This window comes from Falco peregrinus, chromosome 11 (assembly GCF_023634155.1).
Source record: "Falco peregrinus isolate bFalPer1 chromosome 11, bFalPer1.pri, whole genome shotgun sequence".
NCBI classification, from domain to species: domain Eukaryota; kingdom Metazoa; phylum Chordata; class Aves; order Falconiformes; family Falconidae; genus Falco; species Falco peregrinus.
In genome coordinates, this window is record NC_073731.1 from 12,093,375 (window position 1) to 12,115,045 (window position 21,671).

Consider the following 21,671-nt stretch of genomic DNA (forward strand, 5'->3'; position numbering starts at 1 on the left):
GGCAAATCAGTCGCCTCCCCTCCTAGCGTATGTGCCAGAAAAGGGCTCTGTGTTCTGGTGTGATCAATTCACTGCTCCAGCAGACAAGCACGTTTGTCATATGACCCAGACTCCAACACAGAACTGTGTAGCTATACCCCAAAAAGCCATTTAGGACAGACTGCCCCATCTCAAATGGCAGCAAAGGGGCTTGGACAATGTCTTCCATATGCTGACACAACAGTGTTTAGCACAACTTAACCTGTCTCCCCTGTTCTGGCAGATAAAGGAAAGCAACACCTTGAAATCTAGAAACGTTTGGTCAGCAAATGGAAGCCCCTTGGAACAGTGGCAAAGGAAACTACAGGAGAGTAAATTCACACTGACATATGGGGAAAGTAATGAGAACCTAACTCCACCAGCCTAACAAAAAGCAGATGGATTTTAGCCATTTTAAAATATTTTCCTTCTTAATCTACACCTGGCTATAAGGGATAAGTAAAATGGTGTGCACCATTCTTCTAGCAACCATGAAAAAGTTAACAGATTCCTGTACAGAAGTCTTTTTGCTAGAGATGCATTACCTGTAAAACATGTCAGTGTTCTTTTATCAATACATTATATATAAAGAAGGAAAAAAATTGTTGTTGCTATATGTTTTCTCACTTTTTTCCTTGGAAACTTCAATTCTAAAAGACACACATTAAAATAAATACAAGAGTAGAAAAGATCAAACATCTAAAGGCTGAAGTGCAGGACTATAATGCCTGAGGTCTTCTATCCATTACTAGTACCTTTGAGTGCACGGGATCAAAAATGAGCACCTTGTGCCAACAGAAGTATAAAATGGAAAATAAGATGGATACAGGTGGAAAAAGTATACCAGGAAATAAGGAAATAATGTTGTAATTGTAAGAGCAGCTGCTCACCCTGTACGAACAAGGGATGCAAATCAGGAAAGGGGACTTCTGACATGGCACCCTGAGCAGGCAGGTGAGCAGAGAGGCCATCCACAAAGACGGGCAGCACCAGAAAAACTTGTTGGAGATAATTTCTGACAGTTCAAAAAACCATTCAAATTTTTAGTAGCCCCTTTTACCTTCCTGGAAGAAAACGCCACCTGCCACCCTGCAGCAATAGCATTAACATTTTTGGAGGATGATGGGACAAAGGAGTTTTGCAGAACAGTGGAGTAATACTGCATTTGTTTATAGCAGCTTCTCACAAGTGGGGGAGAAAACACAAGGGTGCTTGCATGAAAATTTTACAAGTGGGAACATAAGGTGAAATCATGAGCTGGCTGGAAGCAAAGATCAACTCTACTAGACTAAATTACACACACCCTAAGAAGGACAGAAGTAGAATGCAAAGAATCTTGATTACAAAGATGCGACTAAAAGTAGAAGACAAGTAAAATACAAGGAGGGGAAAAGATGAAAAGCAGAAACAACCAACAGAATAAGCTTTCCAGGTAAAAGTATTACTTCCTGTGAGACCTTTGGCAAGTTACTCTATTTCCTCATCAATACCATGGAGATAATGTTTCCTGCTGTCACCACCTCCCTAAACTCCTGGTTGTTTGTACAGAAATCAGTCACAGGGAAGAGATGGGGATGTACAAAAAGGGAACTCTAACATTTTGTAAATGAAGCTTTAACTTTAATCTTCACTATTATGCATGAGTATTTAATGCATGTTCTTTGTTTAAGTTACAGAGGTGCAGAGAAAAAAATATACATTGTGATAAGCAAGAAGGTGAAAAACAAATTAGACTTCTGTTCATCGTCTCCCTTCATCACCACACAACCAACCTATAACACACAGATAGTTTGTGGCATGAGGGATTACCTCACATCACACAGACCACAACTGTGCTAACTCATAAGCCCACAAACACACAGGCAGACAACCAGTCTTCTACATGTGTGTTGACTCACAGCTTGAGTCTGACCTGCGGTTTTCCTTGACTTCTTTTTTTAAGAACACAATGAACTGTTCTTCAGCTTACCCTGTAGCTGTAAGTGGCAGACCTGTTGCGATTTTTCTATGTTTTGATGACTTGCTTCAGTGGCAGAGGGGAGGAAGACTATACATTTTCTATGCCGTGAAATAAGCTACGTTAGAAAAGGCCTTAAACTCACAGCTCCTCAGCTGCTATAAACTGGCATAAATCCATTAACACCAATTGGCCAAATTCCCCGACAGCTCAAATCAGTGTTGCTCCACTGATGTTGATGAAGCAACACCAATTTGTGGAAGCCAGGGATCTGGCCCACAGCCTGCACCACAGTCCAGAAAGACCATCTGTGTTTAACAGGATCGGCAATCAAAAGGAAAGTCTGTGTCCTTATAATTTACTCAATTCTACTGACAAGTGATTTCCATGGTGTCAAGTCAGGTAGACTAAACAAGAGCTATATGAGATAAAAACCGGTTTATTGTTTCTTCCTCAGTATAGCTTTACCAGGAAAAATTACGTAATTTCTTGCAACATATTCCATGAGACAATAAAATGTGAAGTCAAGAAAGTGACAACAGGAGGGAATTTAAGCTATTTAATGAATTATAGGCACAACAAACTAGAGTGTGCTGCCCTGCTCATACTGACTTTATGTCAAACCCATTCCCACTGATGTCAATGGAAACAGTGTAACACAACGCTGCTCAGCAGCACAAGGGACGAGCAGCATAAAAGCAAAAAAGGCTCAGGTAGTAGAGCTTTTTATTTTGGAAGCTATTCTGAAAAGCTTCCGTATTCAAATTTCATGGGAATTTGGATGCCATTTTTACCATTCTGATTGTGAAAAGCCAGATGCAGAGCCAGAACTCAGTAATCGGAACTGGGGGGGGGGGGGGGGGGGGGGCGGCGACACGGACACGACTATATCAAAGCATCTAGATTATTTTGTGGCTCATTGGTAGAATCAAAATTATTTGCATGAAGCCCCTTTGAGGTATCCAGTGAAAAGCAGTGTTTTTGTCATGCTGCCATGGGATAGCTCAGTCTAAGTTTTCTGTGGTGAAGAATACGTGATTCACTTTGCTTGAACAAGCTCACTCAGCACACAGGAACTCAGTGAAAAGGAAGTTTGCTTACATCCTTAACACATGCACACATGCATGTCTTTTCAGGGCACAGAGTGTAAATGAACTGTGAAGATAAGGTGCTTTGAATTTAAAGCGACTAAAACCAACCTCACAAGTTCTGGGCACCACAGTGTTACTCTGCATCTGCTCATGCATCCTCGTTTGTCCTAGGGCCTACTGTATAACAGACCCACAAAAACTGAGCTGTCAGACAAAATACATCTCTTCTGCTTTCACACAGAAAAAATTCACCGCACCTTGCAAGCATCTGCCCTCAGCAATTCTTTCTCACCCTGCTCCTAGCTCTCTTGTGGCTTCACCAGCTCCCTGATCAATCCCCAAAGGAAACTCCGAAGTCCTCTCTCAAGACAGACTCTCTCCTCAAGGCTGCAAAGGTAAAGTGGGAGTGAAAGAGTTTGCACACTGGGTAAGAGAATTTCTTCCAGTATGTAAAGTCAGAATGACAGAGGAGAGAAATCCTGCTTTAACACTGCATTCTATTTTTAATGTTTGGAGATGTTTTGAATGACATTGAGAAGAGATGTGTGTTTGAAAGAAAGCTTACCAGCAAAGTCAGTGCAAGCAGGCTTCTGCAGTTGGGCTCTACTGGAACCATGCTGACACAAGGCAAGCAGCTATTTAAGACTAAGCCTCTCGAGGCTTGGTGCTTGGTGCTAACTGCACCACAGCTCACAGAGAATGTGTGATCCAATTTCAAGTCTGTAACCACTAGCAACTCACTGAGCAGATTTAAGATTTAAACTAAACTATATTTGAATAAAGGCATGCACAACTGAAATACAGCTAAGCAGCTTTGCATTTCAGTGCTCTTATGTTGTGGAAATCAACTTTGTAGAAACAGGGTTAGTTAGGCCTATTCCACAGCTGTTCCATATAAATGAATACAATCAACTTTTACACATTGCCAGTCCTTCACCCTTGGTCTAAGATCTGAAGGAGCCAGAAAGACTGTAGCTTGCCTTCAGTTATCTCCATGACAGAATCTTAGCTAAAACTGCTTCTGTGTTTCAGCTGAAGTCAGTAGTTGATCCACTGTTCACTCCGAGAATTATATTCCTCTTTGTCAGATTTGTGGTATGTGATCTGCAAAGATCAACATCTTCCTATAACTTTAAATCTGTCTGCTAATTACCAATATTAATACAAGAAAAAATATTATAAATATTGTAACTTTCAGGTCTTTCTATTAATTGAATTACTGATTTTGAGAGGAGTTTCACTTGGAGCATTCCATTCTGGTTTAACTTTATAAAAAAGTACTTTCGAGAAAAACCTTGGTCTTGAGTTATTAATTTTCAAGATACCAACAAAAATCTTTATGCACCCACCACTTGTATGTCTCTTCTTATAAACAATCACATCCTTATCATAAGAAACAGGATCTTTGCAAAGTTCTCAACAAGGCAGGCACTTTCCAGAAAATGCTCTTGATTTTTATATAAACTGCTCTGGCATCGCTTAGTCTACATAAAGATTTGCAAATTCATACATAAAACACAGTACTAGCTAACAGTCATGATCATTGCCTACATGATGTGACTGAAACAAAAGTTTTAAAGTTCTCCAAATTCCCCAAATACCACAGGTCCTTAACTCTCACCACTTTCAGCAGGTCTAGTATGTGTATATTTCACATACAAATCTTAAACAGAAGGAAAATTGCTTGTCCACATAGCAACACCTATCTTTTGTCTCTACCTTTCCACTAAAATAATAACTGATCCCAAACTATGCATTACAGTCTTAACTATCTTCAATAAGCACACTGCTATTCTAACATGAAACTACCACTGTAAAGACCAGCAGAAAGCTTTTTCACAGCAATTTACCTAATTTGTACAAATTGAAGGAAAGGCATGTACCTCAGCAGAAAAAATGCCAAAAGGGAGAAGAGATAAAGAGCCAGGTACATACAATACTACATTATCGTCTTAGTGAGTATAATGTGAGAACAGTTAATTTATTTTTTTTTTAAGCTTCACAGGGTCTTAGAAGCTTGTTATATGTTTTTAAAACCACTAAGCTGAAAATAATCAAAAATTGAAAGCTTCTGATCAAAAAACTGACCCAAAGCCCATCAAAATAATTCTGTATCTCAAATTAATTCATAAAATCCATTTGAGTATTTTAAGATGGTTGCTACTCAAAAGCTATAGCTGCACAGCCATCCTTATTGAATGCATGCAGGCCAATTCTGTTTCCCTGCATGTAAATGCACTTAGTTTGCTTAGGCACTTCCTACCTCTTGGACTCTGGCTTGAGGCTGCAGGGCAAGTTTCACCAAGGAAGAAAGTACTCAGATGAAATGATGATTCACACACTTTAAACATCATTCTCAAGCATGCAAGATCTGCACCTCTTATAACGCATATTTTGCCATCCTAAAACATGTTAGCCATCTTTGTCCTCTTTTCTAAGCCAAAGAAAACTTTTGTTCCAACTCTCCAGTATCAAACAATTTCAAAGATGTAAGCAAAATTAAATACTTAAGGGAAGTGATAATTACTCAACAGACTGAAGTCAAAAGGCCTAGTGCTACAGTGTCTCCTCATTATTTTTTTTAAGAGTAGAAAAGAGTAAATTCTAGCATGTTTTTAAACAAGTGTTTTCCTCTTGCAAGAGGACTGTGTCTGCAGAGCAATCTTTACCAAATTCTTTCACTTATATTGGTGGGGGAAAGCAAAAAAACCCTAAGATCTTTCCTTTGTTTAAATGCATTTCCTGCCTTCCTTACTGCTATAGACTGTGTTGTGGCAGACCTATTTATAGTCCAAAGAAAGGAAAAAGAACCACTGGAGGCAGGAAAACTAAGTTGGGAAAGAATAGAAGGAAGCGTGGCTGCCATTTAGCCAAACAATCTAGAATTAATTGAGCTCAAAAGAGCCCTAGCCTCAGTAAAGCTGCTGGGAGTGAACAGAGCACAATCCTGCTTCTCTCTCCAGGGCCCTGCCAGGGCTGCTGAGCCTGAGAGTCATGTACAGGACACTGTCCGGCAGCGAATAATCTCAGCATCTCAACACCATGAGAAGAACACTTTAAAAAAAGGAGTGTGGTGAAAGTTGGATACCTATCAAATTAAGGTAAGTCTCCTGGTATTTCTGCTCGCTGCATGCTTCATGTCTTTTCAGATGTGGCCAGACTAGTAAATGAAAACAGAATGAGCTTTGGAGAAGGAACTGTATCTGATTTTTGGATAAAGGTTTTGGCAGGATGTCTGATTTTTTAGATAATCTAAATTCAGTTATGGATTCTTCAGAACTTCCCTTAAGCAAAAGAAGCCTTTGCCATGTATTTGTAAGTCTGCCATTTTCCTCACCTGTGCTGTGTTCACTTTATAATCTGCCATTAAGTACCAGAGAAATATTGATGGTAACTATATGCTCCAAAGAAAAATAATCAAGTCAACTCTGTATTAGGTTAAATTTATAATTTAGAGACAGAGAGAGGGAGGGAGAAGTATATGTAATATATATTTATACAATATATGTTAATTTAGAATACATAAACATATCAAAATGTATATAACTTATAATAGAAGTTTTGTGAGAATTTAGTCTTATACTCGTGCAGAACATTGGAAGGCAGGAACTTAGCCAAAACTGAAGTACCTGAAATTTCCTATAGTTTTAGAATTTATTATGGCAGGTAATTTCTGTGTGCTTGCGTTTACATAAAAATACACTATATATAGATATCCATATATATTATTCATTGTGTTTTGCATTGCAATACCATGTAGTTGCCATTCTGAGGTCTAATTTAAACCGACACTAGAATGCGAGTGGAAATTTTTAATCTGCTTATTTTCAAATACTATGCACAGAGTTATACTACCACAACTGCATGTGTAGAAAACTCCATTTTAAGACATGGCAGTGCACAGACCATATTAATTCACTGAATCAGCATCAACAAGACAGACTTTTAAGAGGAAAAAATGAGATGTTCTTTTAAAATTGTGTTTAATTTCTCCAATTTCCAACATGTCCTTTGCTCTAACAAAGGAAATCCTATTGTGATTTGAAGGCAGGAGGATAGAAGCTGTAGAAAACTAGATTCAGGATTTCATCATGTGATTTTCATCTTCTTTCAACAATCTATGATAATAACCTTTTATTAGTCTCACTTGCGTTAACACATTACCTCCCTGCATATGACATTCAGATTATTCATTTGTTATTCAGATATCACTTAGGATTAGTGGTTTACTGTAAAAAAGTTGCTGGTGAGTAAAAAGGAAGTGTGATGTGTTGTTATTCTACTGTATCCCCGCAGGCTGCTATTATGCTTAGTGTTTGTTATTGTGAAGACAGCAAGGCAGGATGTCATCCATGTAGGTGAAAAGCTGCGATAGGACAATTGTCAACAGCAGCAGTCAGCTGAAAATCTGACCCAGGGAGGTGCCAAGCAGCAATTTCAATGAAGCAGATGTTAGTCACTGCTCATAGGATCAGACTTTTCTTTGTTTGATTTCAATGTACTCTATTATTTAAACGAATTCTCATTTCCAAGAGGTTATAAGCCTGGTCTTATGAAAAATAAAACACCTGTAGTGGGAGTAAAAATAGAAGCCTGTACAGATATTTGCAAGAGAAAGCTCTTTAGATTGCAATTTGAGTAACTAGCATAGCATGCTCTCACTCAGGTAACATTCCTTGCTTTCAATTTCAGTAACGGATTCCCCTGCAAGACGACTGAGCAGAAACCAAAAAAAGGGGTTTAGTTTAAAATGTAAGGTTAAACTGTGTAACCACCATTATACTAGATAAGCTTTTGTAAAACTGGTAGGACGGAGGGAAGGAATGGAGGCAAATCACCCAAGCAAAGAAGCATTACAATTTCTGCTGTTAAACAAATGCAATCATTTCCATGAGATGTTGGTTGCACAGCTATTGCAATACAACTGAACAGCAAACACTGGATCATTCAGATTTATTCATGTCTGCAACATTCACCACAATGTTATTTTAAAGCTTGGTATTGCTTCATGAATGTAGCGAAACAGAGGCCATTGCTTAGCTATAAGAAGATAATCTGAATTCGCCAGCTGCATTATACAGGAAGAGGTGATAAAATAAATGTACTGATGCACTTTTGCATTTATCTGTGGAAAACATGTTATAGATGGTACTTAGAAATTGTATTAATACTCTTAATAAATTCATATCCTTAATGAAGAAATTAACAGAACAAATTCTGATGAGAGGCACAGATGCAAACCCACTGAGGCCAAGAGAGTTGCTCACACCACTGAGAACAGAGGGTTTTTATTCTGAAGATAATGACAACCTACTCCACTGGCTTACTCCACTAGTTTCTGTTTCTTATAGTATGTTGTATGGGGAACATGGCAGTAGCTCGAAGCTACCCTGCTCTTTCTTCAAACCCTTCTCTCATCCTAGCATCTAGGACCATTTCAAAGCAACTCAGAATCAGGGAAAATGTGTTAGCGTTACAGCTAGTGGTGGTCAAAACATATTATTTTGTTTCCATATAAAACAGATTGACTTAGAAAAAATCTGGCTTAGATTACTGTTAGGTTTTCTGTCTTCGAGAACTTAAGGCCGGTGTTTTGAAGCCTGTGAGAGTAGCAACCCTAGTTTAAAACATGGAAACTGCCTCACATAGTCACATAATCATAGAAGCAGCAGTTCTAGGGGAAAAAACCACACACATTAAAAGATTTGTTCCAAAACTGTAAGAGTTCACAAGTTCATGAGTTCAAAGTTTGCAAACTGAGAGTTTTGTCCTGAAGATAGAATCATTCCATAAGGCCTTAGAATGAAATTTACACCCCTGCACCTTATAAAGTCTTAGTACCTGCTGGGGCCTAACTACTCTGCAAGAGATCCTTTGTATATAAACACTTTCAAGTGTTCACAGGTATTAACAGGGTTGCAATTACTAAGACTCCGAGTTACAAATTAGGAGAATTTGATATACCAGAAGGAATTGGATGTTCACAAGCTTTCTACCCTGCTATTGTTTTGCCAGGAGATATAAAGAAGACGAGGGTTGTCAAATAAATACTTCGGTCAGCTGTCACTACTGTGTGGGCAGCATGCTTTTCTCATTCCAGGAAAGCCGAGTGACTTAAAGAAAAATCACATGATTTAAAAAAAAAATAATGCACTTCGGGTGACAGACAAACCATGCCATGCTCTCATGCAAAGGCAGCTCAGGTTTAGTAGGATTTATTATTCCTCATGCAATTGCTCCAGTGTAAGTACCTTAATTTCTCCCTAAGCCCCTATTCCACTATTACCATATGCTCTTACAAGGGAGCTTTGTGCTCCCAAGTCACCGTCAAGCCCACTAACATTACAGGAAAAAAAGAGCAGAGACTTAAAAGTACCACTGTGTCTGTTTGGGGCAGTCAAAGCAAGATTTTTTTGAGAACACATGTACAGTCTACAGTTGTCTCACTCAAAAAGCAGAACTGGGGAAGAGGGAACATAACAAGAAACCCAGCTAAAACACAGTAAGAAATCAAAGTTCAATACTGGACAGCAGCAAAATAGTTCTACGAAGAGAAGCAGCTGCTCAATGCTTACAACAGAAATGTCAGTGCTAAAAAATAATTTCTTTGATAATGTCTAAAAAACCCTAGCTTATAACTATGTGCTGAATAACATCCTGACTGGTGCAAATGTTTATACAGGTGCTTAAATTTAAGCATATGAGTAGTCCTATTGATTTAAAGCAAAATTACTTCAACAGGCTGATAAAATTTAAAGCCAGGCCGAGTCATTAGATCATTTAGTCTGACTTCAAACACAGAATGCTAATTTTACCATTCCTCTTGTCTGAAACCCAAAATCTTGCCTGCTTACAATGGAACCTACAGATATAGTATGTTCAAGATAAGATTAAGGGGAAGATCATTATGCTCTACATGCATGAGTAGTGACCCACTACAGTGAGAACTGTTCAGCATGACACAAATCCCTTAGCTCAAACAGGAATTAAATGTTGCACAGGCTTTGTACCAGCTTACTACACAAGGGTGAAGGTCAATGTGTGTATGGAAGATGGACTGTTTCTCCCAGAAGTCTATATGCTATCAGAAAAAGCCATTAACTTTGGTTGCTTTCCTACTCTTCCAGTGGACAGAGAAAGCAGTAAAGCTGCTTTATAAGTCAAACTTCATGCCAAAGTGCAGCTATAGTTTTTGCCTTCATTTCTCTCATTTCCCACAGACCACGTGCAAATCGTGGTACAAAATAAGGAGCCACCATTCACAAGCAGGTAAGACATAGAGGTGTTAACCAAATGGAGACATACAACAAAAATGAAATTGTCAGATCTCTTATCATCACTTGAACACCCATAGGCAGTTTAAAAAGACTTATTATTTGAAGAAGAGACAAGAGAAAAAGTGGGAGGCTTGACCTGGGGCCTTCCTTTCAAGGATCAGTAACAGTGAGTTTATAATATATGAATACTCAACAGCAGAACAGTCCTGTGGAAGGATACAACACATGGTCATAACAAACAAAGGGGGGGGGGGGACAAGAAAGACTGTCTTGAAGTACAAGTCCACCTTGCCCACAATTCATACTCTATTCCCAGGATTCAAAGATCCTTTGACTACAAAGGATGTCCCACATTGCAACAGAACAGAGGAGTTGGAACATAGAGCTTCCAGGGCTTCTTTGAAAACACAGCTAGGGGAAATGGGATGGCCTGTGCTTTATGCAACACTTAAGCTGATATATGTCCCAAGTGACTGTATTCACAGAACACCCAGAACAAAGTGAAACTCCACTATATGACATAGTACTACCAATGCTTGTTCATGGCAAAATTTAATCAAAAATACAATAGGACACACCAGCTAAAGACTCCTCCAAGGAGCCTGCAAGTTCAGTAACTATGCAGACATCTTCATGTCTTGGGTTAGCACAGAAAAGACATGTTGGCTTTTAGAAGTATTCTCATCTTTATCTTCTTCCTATTGCCAGTGAATTTCACGGTTGGCAATCTCCTTGTTACTTAGCACAGTACTTCCTGGGAAGCCGAAAGGTACACTACGGGAAGGAGAAACCTGTCCCAGCTCTTGACAGCAGGGGAAAATGACAATCACACTACCATGTTTCAGACCTCAGCTCTTCTGTAAACTCATTTCAGCCATTTACTCCCATTTCTGTGGTGGGTATCATCTCAGACCACTTTATTGCAATGGTCCCCAAACAGACTGTGTGGACACAAAAAACTGCACAATGCAAAATATAGCCCTGCTGTAACAGTTCTATAATGCAGGACCATACACCTCCAGGAATATGAAAATGTGAATTGGCCAGTCTTTTGCCAGTATTGCAAAGAAGTGATGCCACTCGCTCTTTGTCAAGCACAAATGTAGTAAACAACCAAAGCAGTTCTGCTGTCATACAAAGCACTGTGGGTAGTATGCTCTGTCAACATGATTCAACCATATGCACAATAACGTGTGTGTATGTGTGTGTGTTAATGTTCTGTCAAGCTAACAGGTCTGATGTTGTCCCACTAATTAATTCATGATAGTTTACATTTTAAAGCTTAGGTCACTTTAGTTAGAGAGAACAAAAATTAATGTGTACCAACATCTCTGTGATAGCTCAGCATTCTTAGGAACCTTTATATCCTAACACAGTTTATATCAGCTGGCTTATTACTAAAGGGAAAAGGAAAACTGAAATAGCATTCAATCTCAATTGAACTATAAAGTATTCTTCATAATTTCAGAAATGGGAAGAGGCAAGTGAGGGGAGCAGACTAATGCTGAATTCTTCCAAGCTGCCTGACCTTCCTCCTAGTCATGGCTAGGCTCTTCCTTCTCTCTTTAAACAAGAAACCTCCATACTGCCTTCATGTAATGCTGTGGTTTTATACTGCAACACAGCCTATATGGAATTGTGGACAGAGCACATAATTCTATGCTATTCATTTGCATCTATTAGAGTAGGAGGGTGAATAACTGTCTTAAGCAATAATTCAAAGGAGAAATAAGAGAAAAAAGCAGGGTAGTGTCCTCACACCATTGAGAGACTGAAACTGGAACAGCAGCAACAGAGAAAGGCCCAGACTCACACAAGTATAATAAATCCAGTAGTTATATATACTGAGACCTTGGCCCTAAGGGGCTCTGGCATACAAAAATATGAGGTGTTGTGACTATAATAAGCAAATCTCCTCACAACTAATGAGCATAGAAGCAATAGCGTCTCTCTTGTCTTTGCACTGGGTACTTCATAGAGCACAGAAGGCACAGATGGATCTGAAGTCACTCATCTCACAGTAAGTCTGGAAGCACGAACCCCAAGATGTTTGCATGCAGCAGATCTTAAGACTGGCTGCTGGATAACATACATACATACAGAAACACAGTCTTCAAGATCTGTTCCTGAAATGAGCATATCCATCCTATGGAATATAACTATTCAATTTAACTGTGGTAATAAGACAGTGAAGAGCTTTTCTTGCTTTGTTGTTTTTTTTTAAACAATGAATATATTGTCTTTGCTACAGGACGGGTCCTTATCACCTGCTTTGACTGCATGGCACAATTTCACTCTGTCCCCTAGCAAAGGCAATGACACTACCCTTTAGCATTCATGGTGCAGAACAACTTACACTTCTAAGTCCATCTCTGTACTTCAAGGATTCTAAGAGAAAATTTCTCTTTGTTTCTAATGGGAACAAATTCTATTTCAATAACTAACAATGTGAGAAATACAGACACATTCACCCATCAGTTGCTTTGGTGAGCTATTTCATGAATTCCTGCTGCTTTTGTAAAAATGGAAGTCATAGTACCGAATGAGAAGCATCGTGGATAAACTAGGAAGTAGCACGCAATCTCATCATCAAACAACTAAGAATCTATTAAACAAGAAAAAGTTGCTGAAAGCACTGAGAAACTTGAAACCAAAATGCCTCTTGGTCACTTGCTGCTTTTCCAAACATAAGGAATTCCTCATCCCAGTCTACCCAAGAACCTTGACTGAACACCAAGAGATGCTTTTGATGCAACTGAATGTTTGAAGACAATACACTGGATAAAAGATAAATTTATTGGCTCACCCACACATCACCTAAAATAATTAAATAACACTGAGACACTTAATGTTGCTTTTAAAAGAACTTCCTTTCCACCAGTTTTCACTGCAACAGCCAGTTAGTGTTCAATTTATGCTGTAGGCTTTCAACAAGGCATTTCCACTTACAAACATGCCCTACAACAAGACAAACACAGAAACAAAATTATGGCATCTCTCTGTGAACCAAGTAAAATGAACTTGAAATGAAAAACATTGTAGTCTTACAATAATAGCAACAATTTTAATAATTAGAGTTTCTTACATATGTTGATATAAGGAAGGAACCAGAAACTGCCATCTTTCTCTGTAAATACTGTGGGGTTTGGGAGTGAGGGAATAAGGGAAGAAGAGAGTTGGTTTTGTGGATTTGTTTTTTTTGTTTGAGTAGGTTTGAGGTTTTCATTCACCCCATTAGTCATTATCATCTCCTTTCTAAATCTGAGGACCAAAGGTACAGAAAAATTAGGACTAGCCCCTATTTTTCATGCCAGATTCATAATACCTAAAATCTAGTATCTCCATATACTTCTTCAGAGAAAATATTACATGAGTTAAGGCACAATCACCATTAACTTACAGCTGTGAGTACACAGCACTTCCACAAATCAGAGCACAGGTTCTAAGCCGGACATTCAAGAGGAAAGAAGAAAAAGGACAGGCGAGCCACTTGCATATGAGTGAAAAGGCCGCCATCTGGTCTTTCTATTACCACCAGTCTTATACAAGTCACCCTTACTGTCAGACTTCACCCTTCCACCTCCCACCTCTGCCTCCTGGATCCTCTTTCCTTTACTCTTACATGCCTGTGCTTTGCAGTTGGGATAGATAATTGTAGGTCTCTTCCAACTGAAATTTCTATTCTATTTCTCTCCTATCTACCTCTTCTGCATCTTAGCACCTTCACTGCACTGGACTTCCCTCCCCCAAACTCCAGTAACACCTTCTTCATATTCCCCTCTATTCCATGCATACTGCTTCTGGGTTTTCCACTACACAGACCAAGTGCTTAGGAGAAAACTGAGAGCCATCCACAAGTGATGGGTAGATGGCTAGGAGGACAGGTAGCAGCCCCTCTGGAACACAGCATGAGAAGCACTGAGGGCATGGACCATTGGCAGAGTGGCTTAATCCCCTGAGAATTCAGCAGCACAGTAATAAACACCCAGATCTCTATTGAGCAAGTGAAAACATCAGTCAGAAGCTTGCAACTGGACATAATGTTTACTGTATTTTATGTAACAAAATAGTCCCCCACTCCATGCCATGATGCAACTGATCTGTCAAAAGGCAGGTCTTTATTTCAGAGCCAGAAGTGTTACTGTTTTTCAGTGCCATACTTGGAGGAAATGTTTATCAGAGTGCAATAATTTTTTACCTCCATTGTTTCTGAGAATGGAATTATCAGACGTTTTAGTTTAATTCACAAACTCCAAATTTCAGGCAGGTACATACCATATCAAATTTCAGTTGAAATTACCATATTCTCATATACTTAAAATCACTCAAAAGCATTTTTTTTTCCGATGAAAAGCAACCAGCAAATTTAACTCTAGACATTGCTATGGGCTCCACCTATGACACATTATTACTGATGCAAAGAAAGGACTGATATCAAGGGTCATACCGAAGGATGACCTAATTTGAGGATGCCTTATCCTCTCAGCTCTTGCTTTCTTAGCCGTAACATGATTATTGAGTGTACCCTTGAGTATGAAAGAGGACGTACATAGTGCATTTGTGGTAGTCCTGTGCCCCCTAGAGCATTATATTTAAGAACCTGGAATTGACTTAGATTGCTAGAGGTATAACATAGCCTATAGATGTGTAAACTGATTAAACATAAGGTTGAGAGACTTATATACAGTATTTTCAGCAAAATTTCATCTCCATTATGTCCTTCAGGTGCCCTTTAGCTGGCAACTTAGTGTAAGAGCTGTTGGTCTATTTATAGCAGACTTTTTAATCACACTTAGGTATTTATAAAACATCCTGTCTAGTGAAGGCTTCCATGGTCTGCTTTCATTCACTTCTACTGATAGTGAAGGCTATATAATATCTGAGGCAGTGAGGTAGACCAGCAAACCAGGCACTGTTTATTAGTTATGGATTCCACATATTCTAAAAGGCTACAGTCAAATCATAGTGCAACCTTTTAGGAAACAAATGCAGTAACACAGACTTGCGGTTAGTGTACCCTGACATTTATGTCCATCGAGAGTCTTCCCTCCTGTTATATAAACTCCAGAAGAACACGTTAACAAAAAAAAGACATTTCCAGACAGCCCACAATACAGCCGTCCATGATCACCGTATTCAGAAAATAACTCTATATTCCAAAATTTTGCACAGTATCAAAGCACAGATGCTGAGATTAGCTCTCTATCACCAATCAATTATAAATGAATGCACCTACGGTTAATTATATGACACATAAGCAAGACAGCCAATTACATCTAAAAAGATAAGAGAAACAACAGTTAAAAACAAGCCATGAAATAAAGCCTCTCCTATAGTAAGGAGAGGCTCTGGATCCATTTATGCAGCATCAATAAAAACAAACAACTTCCTGATCTCAAACTAAACCAAAAGGGGTAACTAATCCATTCTTTAATTCTTTGCAACTTTTCTAAAAGCTATCTGTCCTATTTAACATTAAAATTTTAACTTTACGTGCACCTATCCCTATCACAATTCAGTGCTAACTGTACTCATTTTTTGTTGTTCCTGTTCAGTATTTCTCATAGCATGTCTGAGAAATCTATGTTCATTTCTTAGTTTCTGAGGCATCAGTATCTACAGGATAAAATGTACCCTTTTCAATCCAGTTTTGAGTTGTTTTCTCAACAGAAAGAAAAGTAACATACTGTTGTGTAACAAAGAGCAAAGCTTTTGTCACACAGAAGATGCCATCTGATAGATATAAGAACACATTATATTCGATGCATCTGCATCAGCCAGCTTCTTTTTTTGCTATGTTATTTCTTCAAAAAAGGAAAGAACAGAAAAAAAGGAAACACTCCACAAAAATTTTGAGACTTATTTTCAGGAGTTATACCCAAATTATTTCTATGTTTTGTTTCATAATGACAAATCCGTCTGTCTAGCACAAGGAGCTGATAAAACTTTTTCCTGCATAAACCGCCATCAGAGTTTATGGCAATTTTACTGACCCATAAAAAATCATTTATTTGCCTGTTCATTTCAGAAAGTACAAAGGCTCCTTTTCTTTTTAGGGAGTGCATCCCAAGTTGTTTGTGGAATATTGCCATTCAGTCATTATCATCAAATTATGTTCCTATGTGCAGCATGACTACCAAGTAAAAACAGGCAGCTATTCAGTGCAGAGTGGTAACTGTTCTGTGTGCTATTTCAAATGGTGCAAGTACCAGCATTTCATCAATGGTATTAAAGAGTCTTGATAAATGTAAAAGAGTACGATTGACATTCCATAATCAGAGAAATGGACAAACTACTATTAACAGCATTTGTGGACTGGTAGACTACTATGAAGCACATTTCAATCATGTTTTCTTCAGTATCAGCAGGGAGTAATTTTGTAAGAAAGTCTGTAAAGAAATTTAGTATTAAAGCTGCATATAAGGTTCTGTTACTCTTGATCTCAAATGAAAGTACCTTTTAGGGGAAACAAAATGGCATTTTTCAAATTTGGTTATGGCCCATGCCCTAAAGTACGGTGGGTGCTTTCTCCTTTCTCTAAAGAAAGGCCTGGTATTTTACACCCAGCTCTGTGAACAGCCATCTACGGTCTGCAGGAGCTCCCGCCTCAGCTCTGCACAGGCAGCTCTCAGTCCCTCTTTGAAATTATCACCCCGCCAAGTGTCCTAAACTTAAATGAGCTCATTCCTCGTGGCCTTATTTCTCATTTTTAAACTCATAGTTTTTACAGTCTCCTCAGGAGATCATTAAAAAGCCCCTGAGGAGGTTTTCCTACGATCTCCTTAGGAGATTGTAAAAAAGCCTCTGAGGAGGTTTTCTTACAATCTCCTCAGATCATAAAAAAGCCTCTGAGGAGGCTTTCCTCCTCAGCAGCTCGGAAGGCCCCAGTGTTACAGAGCCCCATGCACTGGGCCACTCGCCTTAGAGGCCTGATGTAAGTTCCCAAGACAGCTTGGGGAGGCCGCCTCAGTGCAACCTCCCAGAATCGCCAAGAGGCACAACTTGTAGACACGCTCCCATGCCTGATGGGCAATGGGACAAAATGGTGCTGCTGCACATCTGCAGCAAACATTTGCTGTTTACCTAGCCGTTAACCTACTACTCCACAAGCATTCCTCCTCCCGTTGCACATCCCTCATTTCCCAATGCAGAGCTGGGGCCTGGCATCATACCGCACTCAGGCGTTTCAAGCACGAACTCACATCTCCGGCCTCCGAGGTGAGGGGTCCGAGGAGGCTGCAGCGGGGACCTGAGGCCGCTGGGGGCTGCTGTGGGGCCTCCCCGCAGCTCCTCTCGGGCTCTGCGCCGGCACCGTGTGCCCCCTTCGCACCGAGTGTGCTTCTGCCCTTTGAAATGTCCGGCCGAAAGGGCGAATCCCCTCAGAGGAGCCGCCGCTGAGGGCGCCGCGGTGGCCCCTGAGAGGGTCCTAACGGCCGGCGGGGCGCGGCGCCCGCGCTGCCTCGCGGCCGGCGAAGCGCGGGAAGCTGCCGCGCCGGGGCCATGCTCCCCGGGGCATGGCGGGAATGACCCTCCTCAACCGTAAACCGACGGGATTTTTCGGCTCATGCTTCCTTCTGGGTTGTTCGTTGTTTACCTGCGTTACCAGGGTGTGGGCGCGGAGGCAGACGAGGCCAAACAAGGCACCAAACCCTCCCCGTCGCCAGGGGAAGGGCGGGCGAGCGACCGCGGCGCTGGCGGGAAACCCCGCACCGGGACTCCGGCCGCGGGTCCCCGGGGCGCCTTCACCCCTCGGGCTGCCGGCGAGGTCCGCTAGCGAGCTGGGAACGCCCCTGCCTGGCCGGGCTGTGAGAGTCCATGCAACGTGGGAGAGTTTTGCTATGAAAAGCTGTCGAGATGCTGAGGAAAGGAGAGACCCACAAAGGCATGGGTAATGAGCACGAGGCGCCTTCCCCGCTGCTGGTGGCTGCAGGGTTTCATAACCATGTGCTGCTTTATATAATTTGCGGAGCTGGGTAAGGTCAAAGGAAGCAACCTGAGTTACTCTCTCTTGCTGCAGCCCTTGTCTTCAGTGGTTTGCAGGCTTGCATTGATTTCTGATTTATGTGCCAGCTAGATGTGCTATTATCACTTAATTTTAACAACAGGCACCTATCCGGCTCTGATCTATGATGCAAATCCCTTACATTTCTTCAAATCTCTGCTGCAGGTTGGTGCAGGTTGTATTTCAGAAAATGTCCCTTTATAATCCAATGACACCGTGCAACCTTGCAAAATGTGTATTGCTTACCCAACAGTAACCATGACCACATTCTATAGTGAAGTATGGCAATTGCCTGTGTCCTGGCAGCCTTTCCAAATTAAAGCACCACTGCAGTTTCGGTACAGTGTATCCTACAAGTGGGATGGGAATTAAGCATTTCAGAAAATGGTGGTTTGCATCTCACCCTCAAAATCCCATTGACATTATACCTTTGTCCTTAAGTACCTAAATAATTTCAAATAGGTGACCAAGCTAATGGGAACTAGGCACAATGTTTCAGTTGAATTTCAGTAATTATGGCTACATATTACCCTGGAAAATTCCATCGGAATGGGTTTGTTTCTTGACTTCAGTGTTTCTCCTTCATTTGTCTTACGTCTGGGAACATGAGGATAAGGATGCTTTTGTTTTCCATTTTGCTCTGTCTGTTTAGACTGATAGTACCCACCTCAGAAGGGCTATCACAGCCTGACTAGACAATGTTTGGCACAATGCAACCCCATCATCCATGCTGTAAGGATGCTAGATACCACAATTGAAATTATCTCCAGTATTAATAAGGCACTCATCGCTCTACTATCCAAACACAAAAGGTAGTGATGTTGCCACTTAAGTGCAACTAATCCCCAAGGGCAGGATTGTTTACATTTTGTGTGGTTTGTGGAGGGTCCTGGTCTTAAAGATGCTATGAATACCACAGCATTTTAAATTGTCTGGTTCCTGATGGTATAAATTCCTAAATTTAAACACAAAAAATTGTGAAGTCAGAAACAAACCTGAAGTGATTAACAGGGATGTGTTTTAACTTTCCAGTTTTGCTGCCCCTACTGTTGAATAAGGCTTATCTGCTATTCGGTGTTAGTCATTTAAAAAAAAAAAAAAAAGTTATGGAGCACATAGTGCCACGTTCCAGTCAAATGCTTTAGCAAAGGCTGCTGTTATGAAAAGGATTTTCTAATAAGGGGAATAATGATCTTCAGATTCTGACCTCCTGGCACGGCAGTGAGATTTATCAGGAGGGGCATGTGACTAGTTAAGACACACAGCCCCAGCTTGAAGGAAACAGCTGCTCATTTCATGCTTTAGCACTTGGCAGCTGGACAAGGAAGGGTGATGTTTGTGTTGAATACCTCTGCAGAACCAAGTACAGTAAGTGATTTTCCCTGTTTTTGTTTTTTTTTTTTTCTTCTTAAACTGCCACTGCTTTCCTATTTTCATCCTAGACCTTTTGTAAAAACACTTCAGCGTGAGATGTATTTTTGTCACTTCATTGATAAGCAGTCATTCATGCTCAGAATGTCTATATTTTTCTGACCTGTGATTAACAATAGCGTTGTTTTTGCTCTTGCGGAAACAAGACAGGTACAGTGTTTTGTCCTCATGATAGCCAGGGAAGGAAAATGGTGCTTATTTACTCAGATGATGGAGTGAAGAGGTTGTTTATGATGGACGTATTTTCCTCTCTCTGTAGAGCTAGTCAATAGGTAATGACGCATCTTGACTATAGAGCAATTTTAGTATTCCTTACTTATGTAAGGAATTGGCAGTTACCCCCTCAAAACAGTGGGATCAATCTGAAGAAAGTTGCTTGTGACTGGTTACTTTTTGGGGGTGAATGCAGAGATTTTTTGGAAAGAAAAACGTAGAAGCAGAGAAATACAGGAAGACAGTGAAGATGCACTGATTAAGATATAATTGAGTCATTCTGGATAATAATGCATAATTAGATTGTGAAGATTGAAAAAATCTTCCCTAAAAACAGGGAGTAAGTCTCCTAAATATCTCCAGGTTTTTAATTCAATTTTTTTTAATGTTATTTCTTCATGAATGATTTTCCCGTCTGATAATTTTTGACTGTTATGATGTGAAATTTAGCTTTAAAACACAAGAATTGGAGTATAGGTTATATATATAAAGGAACTTTTGATCAATCATTTACATAGAGATGCATTACTTTTTTTGGAGGAAGACTTAGCAGGAATGGGAACAAATGAATAGGTGATGGAGCTTGATACATGATGAGACTGAGGGATGCCAGGTGCGATGGGGTAGGTTAAAGAGGGGCAGAGGCAGAGACAAGTGGGATCCTGTTGAGGAAGTTGTATATCAAGTCAAAAAAGCCTGTGTTTCAGAACAGAATCGAGGGTAAACACTGCCAGGTCTAGTGAATCATGCAGTCCTTCCTTTAAAGATGGTGAGAATAACCCTTATTCAAAGACTTCTCGCATCAGAAAGAGAAACTATTTCTCCCTGAAGACGTTTATTTTTCTTTTAAACCATAGTTTATGGCTTTGCCTGTTAACTGGAAATTTTATAGGAAAATGTTGATCAGTTTCAATTGTTCACAAATCCAGAAATCTGCCTGGCTTCCTGCCTATTCGTGTCTCCGAGGGTAGACTGCCTTTGAACCAAGAGCTGAAGTACTATCAGGCTGCGGTTACGCTGCAGCCCTCCCATGCAGATGGCACATGATGCTATGAATGGGGCAAGCCTACAAGGAGGGTCCTGAGGTGCCTGGATTTGTGCTTAGGAGCCCCTAATCCCCCAGGAACCTTGGCTGCAATGGGGCCCCTCAGTTCTGTCCAGGTCTTCATCCTGTGTGGTGCAGGGAGAATAAATGGTCCACTGTCGCTTTTTTGTTCTGATCCCACAACAACTTTCTTTTACTGGAGAACTGTAGGAGTTCTGCATTTTGGGTAAGACTGTGCCACAGTGTGCTTGTTTCCAGACATTGTATTTTATGTTTGTGATTAATATTGTCTGTTAAGCAAACTGCCCAGTCAGGTGAAAAGGACTGTTGAAGGACCATGCTTTGAACCTAAGTTAAACCCCAAATCCACCAGAAAATAGATAGGAGCTCAAACCATTCCTGCTGTGCCCCCTTCTTCCCTATCTATGGCACAACTGCTGTGCCAGGGTTGGTGCAGAAGACTGATATAAAGCCATATGGTTCTGCATTAGCTGGATTATGAGCCAGCTATACTTGCCTCTGGAGCAACTGATTTTAGTCTCAGGCATCCCTGGGAATTAAGTATAAAAGGGAACTAGTGATGATTGCATAGTAAACATTAGATAGCAGTGCTTGCCATCAGGTAATAATGTATGAA

General features: G+C 40.3%; 1 protein-coding gene and 1 long non-coding RNA gene across 10 annotated transcripts in view; one reads left to right on the forward strand and one right to left on the reverse strand.

Annotated features, from left to right (window-relative positions):
• LOC129785352 (uncharacterized) overlaps nucleotides 1-18,479 on the reverse strand; it is a 34,848-nt gene extending 16,369 nt beyond the window's left edge. Inside the window, exon 1 of the long non-coding RNA XR_008749290.1 lies at nucleotides 17,546-18,479. This is a non-coding gene — a long non-coding RNA (uncharacterized LOC129785352). The remainder of the gene's footprint in view (nucleotides 1-17,545) is intronic.
• RASGRP3 (RAS guanyl releasing protein 3) overlaps nucleotides 5,977-21,671 on the forward strand; it is a 61,455-nt gene continuing 45,760 nt past the window's right edge. For 5 of the 9 annotated variants that reach the window (XM_055816619.1, XM_055816617.1, XM_055816613.1 and 2 more), the window contains exon 1: nucleotides 19,522-19,713. The gene's annotated coding sequence lies outside the window, so the exon portion shown is untranslated. Of the gene's footprint in view, nucleotides 6,168-19,519; nucleotides 19,714-21,671 lie in introns of those variants that run through there. The other 4 variants (XM_055816620.1, XM_055816615.1, XM_055816616.1 and 1 more) reach the window with 2 other exon arrangements.